This window comes from Syngnathus floridae, unplaced genomic scaffold, assembly GCF_059516105.1.
Source record: "Syngnathus floridae isolate MCC-2025c unplaced genomic scaffold, RoL_Sflo_1.0 HiC_scaffold_42, whole genome shotgun sequence".
NCBI lineage: Eukaryota > Metazoa > Chordata > Actinopteri > Syngnathiformes > Syngnathidae > Syngnathus > Syngnathus floridae.
The window spans coordinates 351,910-363,128 of NW_028284071.1; the positions used below are offsets into that span (position 1 = coordinate 351,910).

Here is an 11,219-nt window from a genome sequence, read left to right on the forward strand (position 1 = left end):
TGAACACCATCCCGCACTGAACAACACCATGCCGCACTGAACAACACCATTCCGCACTGAACAACACCATGCCGCACTGAACAACACCATGCCGCACTGAACAACACCATGCCGCACTGAACAACACCATGCCGCACTGAACAACATTATGCCGCACTGAACAACACCATGCCGCACTGAACAACACCATCCCGCACTGAACAACACCATGCCGCATTGAACAACACCATGCCGCACTGAACAACACCATCCTGCACTGAACAACACCATCCCGCACTAAACAACACCATGCCGCACTGAACAACATTATGGCGCACTGGACAACATTATGCCGCACTGAACAACACCATGCCGCACTGAACAACACCATGCCGCACTGAACAACACCATGCCGCACTGAACAACACCATGCCGCACTGAACAACATTATGCCGCACTGAACAACACCATGCCGCACTGAACAACACCATGCCGCACTGAACAACACGATCCCGCATTGAACAACACCATCCTGCACTGAACAACACCATGCCGCACTGAACAACACCATGCCGCACTGAACAACACCATTCCGCACTGAACAACACCATGCCGCACTGAACGACACCATCCTGCACTGAACAACACCATCCCGCACTGAACAACACCATGCCGCATTAAACACCATGCCGCACTGAACAACACCATCCTGCACTGAACAACACCATGCCGCACTGAACAACACCATGCCGCACTGAACAACACCATGCCGCACTGAACAACATTATGCCGCACTGAACAATATTATGCCGCACTAAACAACATTATGTCGCACTGAACAACACCATGCCGCACTGAACAACACCATGCTGCACTGAACAACATTATGCCGCACTGAACAACACGATCCCGCATTGAACAACACCATCCCGCAGTGAACAACACCATGCCGCATTGAACAACACCATGCCGCACTGAACAACACCATGCTGCACTGAACAACATTATGCTGCACTGAACAACACGATCCTGCATTGAACAACACCATGCCGCACTGAACAACACCATCCTGCACTGAACAACACCATGCCGCACTGAACAACACCATGCCGCACTGAACAACATTATGCCGCACTGAAAAACACCATGCCGCACTGAACAACACCATCCCGCACTGAACAACACCATGCCGCATTGAACAACACCATGCCGCACTGAACAACACCATGCTGCACTGAACAACATTATGCTGCACTGAACAACACGATCCTGCATTGAACAACACCATGCCGCACTGAACAACACCATCCTGCACTGAACAACACCATCCTGCACTGAACAACACCACCCCGCACTGAACAACACGATCCCGCATTGAACAACACCATCCCGCACTGAACAACACCATGCCGCACTGAACAACACCATCCCGCACTGAACAACACCATGCCGCATTGAACAACACCATGCCGCACTGAACAACACCATCCTGCACTGAACAACACCATCCCGCACTAAACAACACCATGCCGCACTGAACAACATTATGGCGCACTGGACAACATTATGCCGCACTGAACAACACCATGCCGCACTGAACAACACCATGCCGCACTGAACAACACCATGCCGCACTGAACAACACCATGCCGCACTGAACAACATTATGCCGCACTGAACAACACCATGCCGCACTGAACAACACCATGCCGCACTGAACAACACGATCCCGCATTGAACAACACCATCCTGCACTGAACAACACCATGCCGCACTGAACAACACCATGCCGCACTGAACAACACCATTCCGCACTGAACAACATCATGCCGCACTGAACAACACCATCCTGCACTGAACAACACCATCCCGCACTGAACAACACCATGCCGCATTGAACAACACCATGCCGCACTGAACAACACCATCCTGCACTGAACAACACCATGCCGCACTGAACAACACCATGCCGCACTGAACAACACCATGCCGCACTGAACAACATTATGCCGCACTGAACAACATTATGCCGCACTAAACAACATTATGTCGCACTGAACAACACCATGCCGCACTGAACAACACCATGCTGCACTGAACAACATTATGCCGCACTGAACAACACGATCCCGCATTGAACAACACCATCCCGCAGTGAACAACACCATGCCGCATTGAACAACACCATGCCGCACTGAACAACACCATGCTGCACTGAACAACATTATGCTGCACTGAACAACACGATCCTGCATTGAACAACACCATGCCGCACTGAACAACACCATCCTGCACTGAACAACACCTTTCCACACTGAACAACACCATGCCGCACTGAACAACATTATGCCGCACTGAACAACACCATGCCGCACTGAACAACACCATGCCGCACTGAACAACACCATGCCGCACTGAACAACACCATGCCGCAATGAACAACACCATCCCGCACTGAACAACACCATGCCGCATTGAACAACACCATCCCGCACTGAACAACACCATCCCGCACTGAACAACACCACCCCGCACTGAACAACACGATCCCGCATTGAACAACACCATCCCGGACTGAACAACACCATGCCGCACTGAACAACACCATTCCGCACTGAACAACACCATGCCGCACTGAACAACACCATGCCGCACTGAACAACACCATGCCGCACTGAACAACACCATGCCGCACTGAACAACATTATGCCGCACTGAACAACACCATGCCGCACTGAACAACACCATCCCGCACTGAACAACACCATGCCGCATTGAACAACACCGTGCCGCACTGAACAACACCATCCTGCACTGAACAACACCATCCCGCACTGAACAACACCATGCCGCACTGAACAACATTATGGCGCACTGAACAACATTATGCCGCACTGAACAACACCATGCCGCACTGAACAACACCATGCCGCACTGAACAACACCATGCCGCACTGAACAACATTATGCCGCACTGAACAACATTATGCCGCACTGAACAACACCATGCCGCACTGAACAACACCATGCCGCACTGAACAACACCATGCCGCACTGAACAACACGACGTCGCACTAACAACACGACGCCGCACAGAACAACACGACGCCGCACAGAATAACACAATACCGCACAGAACAACACAATACCGCACAAACAGTTTTAGATAATATTACGTCGCAGTCATGTGACGCGGACATGACGTCAATAGGCGGAACTCACGGCAAAATTATAATCCGTGGGCGTGGCTTGCAACAGGAAGTAGGAAAGCGGCAGTTCTGGCAAACAAGACACAGCTGTTAGTAACACGATGACTAACAAGGCAAATATTTTTGTTTTCAGCTTGCAACTTGACCGTCTAGAGCGTACAAGGTAATTACAACTGTTTTTTTTTAGCCCTGAAAAGCAAGGGAGTGTGGCGTTTGGGAGGAATGTCGAACTCGGCGTCTGCTTCCAGCCACAGACGCCAAATTTCGACGATTATTTCGACTGGTCAACGGTTGTAAATTATTGCGTTGACTAAAAACTTTATTTAACTCTACTCTTAACTTTGCCGTTTCAGATATGCGGGTATTACACCGCGGAAATGACGTCAATAGGCTGAACTCTCGCCAAAATTCAAATCTGTGGGCGCAATGGCCTTGAGCGAGACACCGGATACAAACACGACGATTATCAACAGAAATATCTTTATTTTCCGCTTGCAAGTGGACCGTCTAGAGCGTACACGGTAAGTACAACTCATTGTGTTTAAAAAGATTTACGTTTGTGTAGTTTGCGTTGCGTTGTATCTGTGAATGTTGGTTGAGGCTAAATGTTAATGTTTAATTTCATTCCTTTAGGTTCCACGGTGTTTGTTGGCTGTATGTTTTCCACTGCAAGAAGAGGCTCGTATCATTGACCAGCAGGAGCTACAATGGTGAGTACCCCTTTCGTCTTCCATTTATGTTAAACACTTCCTATTTCATGTCTAACAGTACTCGATTTAACAAATAACCATAAATAAATACAGTGTGGGCAGTCACGTTAACATATGTGATTATCCTGCCTAATATGTTTATCACAAATATGTCACTAATCACTAATATGTTTATTTGTTTATCACAACACCTTTGGACCTTCAGCAATCGATTATTTACCTTCATCTACATAGAGACAGGACGATGGTGTCTTAAACATCTCATTCATTTCACCAAATAACTTCACGCAGGTGGATAACGGCCGTCTCGGTCACGCTATGTTGCGTGATGCAGTTTTGAAGAACCAAATGCATTTATTCAATGAATAAGTCAAGCTAGTTCTATGTTTATGATGTTGTAAGTTACGGTACCGATTGAAGTTGAGTTCGAAGCCAGTGGAAAACAGCGCTGCGTTTGTGCTCTCCAGGTACAAATGTTGTGATCTCTGACTGACGACCGGGCGAGACTCGAGTAAGAGATGTCCAAACGAGCTCCGGCAGGGCGGGCCAAGGCGGAGCGAACGGACGCCCTTCAGGCCGCCAATGACGAGCTGAGAACCAAACTGATGGACGTCCAGTTAGAACTTCAGCAGGAGAAGAACAAGGTGAAAACCTCAACAGACAGACACTGCCTGCCTGCCTCCCTGCCTGCCTCCCTGCCTGCCTCCCTCCCTCCCAGTTTTCCCGATGTAGATTAGACATGCGTGTGCCATGACTGTGTCAGCCTACATCAACAAATGCACCGAGGACGTCAGCACCACTAAGAATATCATCACCCGGAGCAACCAACGACCCTGGATGACTGAGGAGGTACGTCAAACGCTACGAGCGCGGAACTCTGCCTTCAAGTCTGGCGACAAGGAGACACTGAGGACAGCGAGAGCCAACTTGAACCGTGCCATCAGGATAGCGAAGCGAGACCGCAGTCGAAAATTTCAGGATCGTTTCCACGACGTCAAAAACATCAGGAGTATGTGGCAAGGCATACGGGCGATTACAGACTACAACTCACCCTCCCCCCCCCCGGTGGGTGTAGTTGATGCTGACTTTCTAAATGGTCTAAATAACTTCTTTGGGAGGTTCGAGGCACTAAACGGCACTCCAGCAGTTAAAACTGTCCCCCATCAGGAAGAGGAGGTACTCTGCCTTGACTCCGCCGATGTGTTGAAGACCCTGAGGAGAGTCAACCCCTGTAAGGCCCCTGGCCCCGACAACATTCCTGGGCGTGTGTTCAGGGAATGTGCAAGTCATCTGGCTGGGGTCATCACAGACATTTTTAACACCTCGCTGGGCCAAGCCACAGTGCCGGCGTGCTTTAAGACTGCCTCCATCATTCCGGTGCCGAAGAAACCTCAAATCACCTCATTTAATGATTACCGGCCTGTTGCACTGACTCCGGTTATGATGAAGTGCTTCGAAAGGCTGCTTAAAGGTCACATCGTTTCCAGACTCCCCCTATTATTTGACCCGTTCCAGTTTGCCGACCGGCAAAACCGCTCCACTCAGGACGCCATCTCCTCCGTTCTTCACCTGAGCCTGGCTCACCTGGAGGAGAAGAACACCCATGTGCGGAGGCTGTTCCTGGACTTCAGCTCAGCGTTTAACACCATCATCCCACAGCATCTGGTAGGAAAATTGGAACACCTGGGCTTCAACACCCCCCTTCGCAACTGGCTGCTAGACTTCCTCACCAACAGACCTCAGTCAGTCCGGGTCGGACAGAACACCTCTGATGTCATCACCCTCAGCACAGGCTCCCTTCAGGGCTGCGTCCTGAGCCCCCTGCTGTGCACCCTGATGACACACGACTGCGTCCTCAGGTTCACCACCAATCACATCGTGAAGTCAGCAGACGACACAACGGTGGTGGGGCTCATCAGAGACAACAACGACCTGGACTACAGAGAGGAGGTGGAGCAGCTGGTGGGCTGGTGCAGAGAAAACAGCCTGATCCTGAATGAGGAGAAGATGAAGGAGATCATCGTCGACTTCAGGAAAAAACAGCCTCACCACGCTCCACTGATCATCAACAGCTCAGCTGTGGAGGTGGTCAGCACCACCAAATTCCTGGGGGTCCACATCACAGAAGACCTCACCTGGACTATGAACACTACGGCACTGGTCAAGAGGGCACAGAAGCGCTTGTACTTCCTGCGGAGGATGAGGAGAGCCCACCTGCCCCCACCCATCATGAGGACGTTCTACAGGAGCACCATAGAGAGCATTCTGACAAGCTGTCTCTCTGTGTGGTGTGGAGGCTGCACCGCCTCCGATTGGAAGAACGTGAGGAGAGTGGTGAGGACAGCAGAGAGGATCATAGGGGCTCCTCTTCCCTCCATTCAGGACATTTCATCTCAGCGCTGCATGTCCCGTGCCCGTAACATCATCAATGACCCATCACACCCCCACCATGGACTGTTCTCCCTGCTGCCCTCTGGGAAGAGGTTTGCAGCATCCGCTGCAGGTCCACCAGGTTCTGCAACAGCTTTTTCCCTGCTGTCATCAGACTGTTGAACACTAGAACTGTTGAGCTCTAAACTGAACTCTGCATCACACATTCACAGAACTGTACTTTATGACACTACGGACCTCTATCTTGCACTATCTCGCACTACCAACTTTACTGAACTTGTATAAACCCTTTAAATAGAAGTTTAATACATGGTTTAGCATTCCTCTGCACACTCTTGAATACTGTTTTGCCTACTTGCACTATTGCATAATTATCACTGCTGCACTTTATACTTATTTTAAATATATATATATATATATATATATATAGTATATATGTATATATATATATTTTCATAGGATATGTTACTTCTATTCAACTGCAATATCACTACTTTGTTGTAAGACGTATGCAACGGAATTTCGTTTTGTATGCACCATGTGCAGACAAGATGACAATAAAGTTTGTCTAAGTCTAAGTCATGTCAGGTCAGCTGTCTGGAGAGAGAGAGAAGTCAGGACCTGCGGGCGGAGCACCACCGTGCCACCGCCGCCATGACGGAACTCAAAAGCAAACTCCATGAGGAGAAGCAGAAAGAGTTAGCCATTACCAGGGAGACATTACTGCGGCAGCATGAAATGGAGCTGATGAGAGTGATCAAAATCAAAGATGGAGAGATCCAGCGACTGAATGCCTTGGTCCTCAGCCTGAGGGACGGCTCCATGGACAAGGTGATCCGCTCTATCCGTGTCTGACTATCCGCACGCCACGTCGGGCTTCGATGCGGCCGCTACCGTATTGTGTAGCTTGTCCCCAGTAAGCGTCGCGGCGCTCCGTTGCGGTCTCAACGGCCCGGTGTGGCGCAATGTCTGCTCAGGTGAGGAGGGGGGGCGCTTTGCTGGCGGAGGTGGAGGAGACGCGGCGGTGTCGGGAGACCGAGCGGTGTCGCCTCCACCAGGAGCGCGGAAGAAGCCCTGGCAGCGGCCCAGCAGGCCTGGCAGTCCCGAGCGGCCGAGCTCCGATCGGCTCATCACCAGCATCGGGAGGAGCTGAGCCGAACCAAGAGAGACTGCGAGAGGGAGATCCGCCGACTGGTAGGACTGATCAGATGCGCGGTGCGTGGCTATGTTCCCAATTTCGTTGTATACCTGCAGTGCAATGACACCTAAGGCATTCTATTCTATTCTATTTCACAAGAAGAAAATGTCCGGTTGCTCGCTTCGCTTTTGTCACAGCAAAGGTGTTCTAGTCGATTCAAGAAAAAAATTGGCCGGTTGCTCTCTTTGTTTTTGTCACAATTCTGGCAAATGAGTTTGCCCGCCTGCCTGAGCGCTCCCCGTTTGTACATCCAGACGGATGAGATCAAGCTGAAAGACAGAGCGGTTAGTGTTTTGGATGAAGCCCTGGGGCCGGCCACGTCCACCGCCTTCAGCTGCAGACTCAGGCTGCCGAGCAGCAGATCGCTGCCCTGAGGGATTCCCAAAGGGCGGGCCTAAACTACCCTGGAAGTGGGGTCAACGCCGCTACTAGCAATCCTCTTCATTGCGTAAGCCACCTCATCACACACTTGCAGTACGCATGACTTAGTTCGTTGCTGGAGGAAGGTAGCACAAAAACAGTTTTGAACTTTGAACGAGTGCTTGTGTGTGTGTGTTGCGGGGCGTTTTCAGTCTCAGGAGGATCGGGACACGCGACGGTTTCATCTGAAAATCGCTGAGCTCAGCGCAGTCATCAGGAAACTGGAGGATCGAAACGCCCTGCTTTCTGAAGAGCGCAATGAACTGGTAATTTATTGACGGCACGCTTGAAGGTTTGCGCTACGTTTGATGCGCGCCATCCAGCGAGGCACCCATTGCGCTTGCTTATTAGTTGAGCGGCGCAGCGAGTCGGTTGCCTGGTAGATGTCTTTTATTGGGAGCCAAAGCCACGATTCCGTTCAAACCGATGCAAAAGGAATGGATACGTTCTGGCCCGCGTGTTGTGCGTCTTTCACATCCCGCACTTCATGCTTGCAGCTAAAGCGACTGAGAGAAACAGAAAGCCAGTTTCTGCCACTCCTGTACAAAAACAAACGCCTGAGCAGGAAGAATGAAGAACTCTCGCTGGTGCTGTGTCGCCTTGAAAACAAAGTGCGCTTTGTCACCCAGGAGAACGAGGAGATGGCAAGCTTGGTAAGTCGACGCGGACAACGGCGGCGTGCCAACAGAGTCCACTGCATTTGTGTTCCACAGAGAAGGCCTAGTTCGCTCAATGACCTGGACCGCGGTTGCGGCCAGCAGGACGGTGAAATGGAGTTCCTTCAAGTTGTGGAGCAGCGGCACATCATCGACGACTTGTCCAAGGTCTTCAGGCAGGCGACTCGGTGCACGTACGGCAGCGCCGCGCTCGCTCGCTGTCGCCAGGAAACCTTTTCCGTCCAAAGCTTGGCCGGCGGCCGCCATCCAAAAAATTGGCCCCTTAAATTCCGACCTTTCAAGCAGGAGCATTGTGCGCACGCGTTTGAACACGCTTTAGACTTGTTTTGCCGTTTTCAGCAGCTCAAAGCTCCCGTTTTGTCAGCGCCTTTGCCACTCGCTGTGCGCTGAAAACGACGGACTTGCCCGGCTGCTCAGCCCGTCAACCATGAGCCGCGAGCGCGACGTCATTGTCCGTAGGCAGCTAGTGGCAAAATGCACCCTGTTAGAGTTGCGCTCGCTCCAACTTATTTTGCAAGAACCACACGGGAGACAAGTAAGTTCTTTTGGACACCTGCAGGTGGAGAGTCCATCCGTTGTACGAATGAAGTCTGACTCTCGGCTCCTGCACGAGCATTTTAATTAAGAGAAACAGGGTGGGTGTAAGAGTGGATTGAATAGAGGAAGCCCTTGACCTCTAGTCAAAACATAGCAAGGGGTGTTTTACGACTTTGTGTAGGAAGGGATAAGCGATAGGGATAAATAAGGGATAAATAATATTATTTATTACAGGTCGCAGTCAAAGTCAAAGCAACACAATGATACGATAAAGATAATCTGGAAAACCCTGACACACCCTGTAGTTGTCACTTTTGGAAAAGACGAGCGTCCCTCCAATCATCGCCGGTGACGTGTTTTTCAGGCTCTGGAGACAGGAGCTCATGTCAGAAATGTCATTGTGAGTCGCGTTTGTTTCTGCGCCGGAGCCGTTTGTTCCCTTTGCATCCAAAGAATCTCAAAGGCGGATTATTTGTGTCGACAGGAGAGAGATTTGCTGCTACGATACCGACGTCGAGAATCTCTGAGGAGGAACAAAGCGTGAGGTCCTGCAAGGTGAGTCTGTTTGTTTGCGGCTGCTTGGTGTTGCGCAAGATGAAATGGCCTTTTTCTCGCTATCGTTCCTCTCGTCGATTCATCGTGAGGTGTCGCTTCAGTTTGTTCAGAGAGATGTTTGCTTCCGCGCCCGCAGGTCATCGAAACATTTTACGGCTACGACGAAGACGTGTTGGTGGACTCGGACGGATCGTCCTTGTCTTTTCACACCGACAGAACCCCCGACACGGAACCCGAAGAGGTAGCCCGCCATTTCTGCCAGCGTATTGACACCAAACATTCCTCTTCAGCCTGGAATCGGACTCGTCTTTGCGTCGCGGGTGCTTTGTCGCCGGTCTGACTGATTCTGGTACTAGTGCTGTGTTGCATTGGTGTGTGCATGAAGAGGCGGAGCTTCGCTACCGCCAGCTGACGCAAGAATATCAAGCGCTGCAACGAGCCTACGCTCTGCTAGCCCAGACCAGCGAAAGGGGACTACGACGCCGAGAAGGAGATCAAGGTGGCGCCCCTTCCCGCAACCCCCGGCCGGGTCGCAGCCTCCCCGTTCTCACCCAGCCTCGGGTGTTCTCTGGTCTGAAAGGAGGAGGAGGAGCCTCCCTCCTCCTCCTTTCAGACCAGAGAAAAGCTGATGGTAGAAATGGGTCACTATCAAAGCAGAGTAGCAGATCTGGAGTCAGCGCTGAAGCAACAAGGACAGGTAAGCTCATCAATGAGCACACCTTTTTCTCAGACAAAATAGCTACATTCTTCAGTCACTCATCCGTCTGGCATTACTGGACCAACCCCCCCCCCCCCCCCCGAACGTGGCTGGGAAAATGCGGAGAAAAGCAAATGTCATTTTCCAGTCAACCAAAGAATTTGTGGATGAAAATGACACAACATTCCAAAGCTGTCCACGCGTTTGTCTCTTCTAGAATGTCAAGTGGGTGGAGGAGAAGCAGCTGCTGCGTCAGAGCAATCAGCAGTTGGCCGAAAAGGTGACGGAAAGAAAGGCGCTGGGCGGAGTCGCTTGGCGTCACACCTGTCGGGAAGCCCCGCAGATGAGGTCTGACTGTCTTTTCAGGTCAGGCGGATGGAGGCGGAAGAAGCGCGTCTGAAAGAGCACATCCAGGATATCCGAGACCAAAACGAACTGCTTGAGTTCCGCATCCTGGAGCTGGAGGTGGGAAGACTCGCACAAGCGTGTTGAGGCCAGAGATGTGACGGACGGACGGACGGACGGACGGACGGATGCATGCCTCTGCCTTTCAGGAGAGGGAGTGGCGCTCCCCCGTCTTGAAGTTTCTGCAAGTCCGTTTCCCAGACGGCCTCAGCCCTTTGCAGATCTACTGCGAGGCCGAGGGCGTGAGCGTACGTAAGGCGTCCCTCGCAACCCTAACCTTAACCCGAGGTCCCAGAACACCTTACATTGCTCCTTGCGCCTTTCCCCCGGACATCGTCATCAGTGATCTGATGAAGAAGCTGGACATCCTGGGCTATAACGCCGTAAGTGTATGTCGAACTCCTTATGTTCGCACTCCACGAGACTCGGCGGCTCAAATGT

General features: G+C 51.4%; 1 long non-coding RNA gene across 1 annotated transcript; it reads left to right on the forward strand.

Moving 5' to 3' along the window:
* The first annotated feature begins 10,488 nt into the window (after positions 1-10,488).
* LOC148378482 (uncharacterized) lies at positions 10,489-11,155 on the forward strand. Its single transcript, XR_015855868.1, has 3 exons — positions 10,489-10,653; positions 10,740-10,838; positions 10,928-11,155. It is a non-coding gene; the product is annotated as an uncharacterized LOC148378482 (long non-coding RNA).
* Positions 11,156-11,219: the final 64 nt, after the last annotated feature.